Genomic DNA, 4,022 nt, shown 5'->3' on the forward strand with positions numbered 1-4,022 from the left:
TTTAAGTTGATAATTTTGTATGGCCCACGAATGATGTTATAAATATCCCTGGCAGAAAAAAGGTTTCCCATCCCTGTATGAGAGTATTGATAAGAAATGGGATTCTAAACATTGGTATGGGGACATCTGGGCCAATCCTAACAAACCGGGGACATCAAACCCCTAAATTCTGCCCAGTCTTCTTTGCCTGTAGAAGAAGCCCTTCCACAGCCCTGCCTAAGAAGGTTGGTGCTTCTTTGCTTGAGGTAGTCACCTTGCTAGGCACTGCTGATTCTCCTTAGGATTTAGCCCTGGCACTTTTCTGCTTACTAAACGTAGAAAGAAACTTGACTCAAGACCCAGGAGCTCCCAAAGGTACAAAGGGTGACCCATGAAGAGATACACTATACACAAACATAACTGCATGCTTTTGCAACTCCTACTCTAAGGAGAATGTAGAAATGGATCTTAAGGGTGTGGGATTATAATGGAAAGAATATAGAGTTGGATCAGATTGAATCTATTGATATTGGCTGACTAAACATCTCTCTATATATAAAAGCCCAGGGACCAGAATGGCGGAACGACCAGAATGACTGAAATGACCAGTGGCTATGATGTGCACAGTGGCAGCCAACCAGCCTGTTCCGGGCCCCGATCAGGCCTCCCCCATGCTGGCCCGGCCCCCGATCGGCCCCCAACACCCTGATTGGGGGTGGGGCTGGCTGGCCAACTGCTGTGGTCCCTCCCCCGCACCAGCCCGGCCCGATGGGCCCCCTTGGGGTGGGCCAGCTGGACCCCACCTGTGCATGAATTCATGCACTGGGCCTCTATTATCCTATATAATAAAAGCCTAATATGCTAAGTGTCTGGTCGTCTGGTTGTCCGTTCAACCAATCAAAGCGTAATATGCTAATAATATGCTAAGGCTGCTCAACCGCTCGCTATGACATGCACTGACCACCAGGGGGCAAACAGTTGACTGGTCGATCAGTTACTATGACATCCACTGACCACCAGGGGGCAGATGCTCCAACTGGTAGGTTAGCTTGCTGCTGGGGTCTGGCTGATCGGGACTGAGTAAGACGGGCCAGACATGCCCTGGAGCCCTCCTGCAGTCCCTCTCCAACTGGCCAACCTCCCACATCCCTCCCTGGCCCCGATCATGCACCGGTGGGGTCCCTCGGCCTGGCCTGCACCCTCTCGCAATCTGGGAAACCTCGGGGGATGCCGGAGGGCTGGTTTCAGCCCAATCCCACAGGCCAGGCCAAGCGGGCCTCTAGTATTAACTATAATCACCATGTATACATTATATTCTCCAGATTTATAAGTAGAAGTTTTACCCTTTTTTATGTAGATATGTTAATTTATCGTTTATATATTAGGCAGTTTAAAAAATAATAAAAATCCTGCTCTCTAGAACATGAGAAGACAATGGAAGGTACTGTTATACAAATGGAATATATGAACATAAATGAGCCCAAGCATGTGATTTTAAACCACATTCATATTACAGTTTTAAAATGATCTAAGCTCTTACAATGGCCAATTATTGATTTGAAAACATGGACCTGGTAGAGGATAAATGCTATTTAAATATCAGTTCAAAGACATAAACAATTTTATTATGGTATTTATGTGTGTGGGAAGTTTACTGTATATAACTATCATGTTTCAGGGGACATTATTTAACAGTTAAGTTTTTATATTACAAAACAAGTTTAAATATTAGTTATTTTAGAAATACCACTGAAAATAGAATGACATTAATTATACTAAAAGAACATAGTAAACTAGTTGGCAAAATTTAGCTACCTTAGAGAAAATCTTAATCTGTTGAGATAGACAATATAGGATCTAGCTTTCTGACAAGCAGAAGGCAACATCTATTATGTGAATATTATAAAAGAGTTTACTGCCATGAATACTTAGGTAACTTAGCCAGCTCCTGAACTAAGACATATGAAGCCACAACAAATACCCCAGGAATAATAAAATCCTTAGAGATAGGAGTTGAAAGTTTCTTTGTTATTGCAGAATGCTCATCTTTGACTTGTACAGGTTTTCTAAATGAATTAACCTTAGATTGAACAATTTGGCCACGATAAGATTCACGCACAGGTTTCTTGAACACGTTAGCATCTTGCTTTGGTTTTTCTGTAGTCACTTGTTTCTTTTTATTATTGTTTTTAATGTGAAATGCTTGGCTTAATGTCATACGTTGACCTTGGCGATCTTTTGTAATTGGTAACAACTGCAGAGTTTGGTTATTATTCTCCAAGTTATATGTATCAGTGGCTATAGTTGAATTGGTTAATTCATTAGAAGGTTTTAACGGAATACAATTTTTTCCCATTGTTACATTATTTTTGCTCCTTGTAGGTCTATGGACATTTTATCAGCCATTTTTGTCTTAAGTTTCAGAACTTTTGTCTCTTCTCGGACCAGACGCTCAGATGTCATCATACCCTCGTTTCTACTCTGAAGGCGAACTGGGCCCTCTGATTCAGCGGAAGCTGCAGGTCGACTGGAACCACTGGGGAGCTCATCGCAGGGCGAAGCAGGAGGATGCGTCTCCTGCTAGACCATGCTGCAATCCCTCCGAAGTTTTACCCTTTAACCAACATCTTCCCTTCCCTCAGCCCCTGGTAACCACCACCCCACTTTTCTGTTTCTATGAGTTCGGTTTTTTAAGATTCCACACATGAGATCATATAGTATTTGTCTTTCTCTCTCTAACTTATTTCACTTAGCACAATACCCTCAAGTTTTATCCATGTTGTTGAAAATGACAGAATTTACCTTTTCATGGTGAATAATATCCCGTTGTGTGTATCTCACATCTTCTTTATCTATGCATTGATGGACGTGTGGGTTGTTTCCATGTCTTGGTTATTCTGAATAATGCTGCAGTGAACATGGGGAATTTCCTTTAGCACAGAGCAATGCCTGTTTAGGGGATGTGATGATAGAGTCATCCTTCTCTTTTTGTGCAGTTATTCTCAGGATTTTTGTTGTATTGCTCGTTTCTTACGTGGATTCCAGAACTTTCCCAGAGCTGTTTCTGCTCATGGATAACTGTAATTGTTGATCTTTGTTAGGGGACAGAGACTGGGGTCTCCTATCTTGTAATTTGGTGATGTTACTTGAGACTAAGTATGGTTTAAAGTGTTGTAGGGGCTGCCAAATTAACACAGAGTCTACTATGGTTGTCTTTTTAGAAAAATATATTTTTATTTCTTTCAGAGAGGAAGGTAGAGGGAGATAGATAGAAACATTAAGTGATGAGAAAGAATCATTGATCAACTGCCTCCTACACACCCCCTACTGGGGATTGAGCCCACAACCTGGGCATATGCTCTGACTGGGAATCAAACGCTGACCTCCTGGTTCATAAGTCGATGCTCAACCATTGAGCCATAAAGGCTGTAGTTGTCTTTTGATGTGTCAACTTGACCAGGCTACAGTCCCCAGTTATTAAGTCGAACATTAACCTCGGTATTTCTGTAAAGGTGTTTTGTTGGTGTAATTAAAATCCATAGTCAGTTGTTTTAAGGAAGGGAGATTATTTTAGATAACTTTAGGGCCTGATTGAGTTTAAAGGATTTAAGAGCAGAGCTGAGGCTTCTCTGAAGATGAAATTCTGCCTGAGAACAGAATTAGCCATGCTTAATAGTTCAAGCCTCGCCTTCCTAACAGCCTGCCTTACAGATTGTGGATTTGCCTTACCAGCCCCCACAATTGCACAACCTAATTCCTCACAATCAATATCTTGATATATATCTTCTACTGATTTTATTTCTCTGGTTGAATCCTGGCTGACATGTATTGTTTAGTATCTGATGTAACTTCCAAGACTATAAAAAAATTTCCCCCAACAACAGTAGTTTCAACCACTGGGAAGAGAATGAATTATACAATCTTAAAAAAATTTTTTTAATTTAAATTATTTATTGTTTAAAGTATTACATAAGTCTCCTTTTCTCCCATTGACCTCTCCTTGGCCATTCCCACACCCAGCACATGCCCTTACCCCCTATTGT

Source organism: Myotis lucifugus, unplaced genomic scaffold (assembly GCF_000147115.1).
Source record: "Myotis lucifugus unplaced genomic scaffold, Myoluc2.0 scaffold_12, whole genome shotgun sequence".
In the NCBI taxonomy this organism is placed as follows: Eukaryota; Metazoa; Chordata; class Mammalia; order Chiroptera; family Vespertilionidae; genus Myotis; species Myotis lucifugus.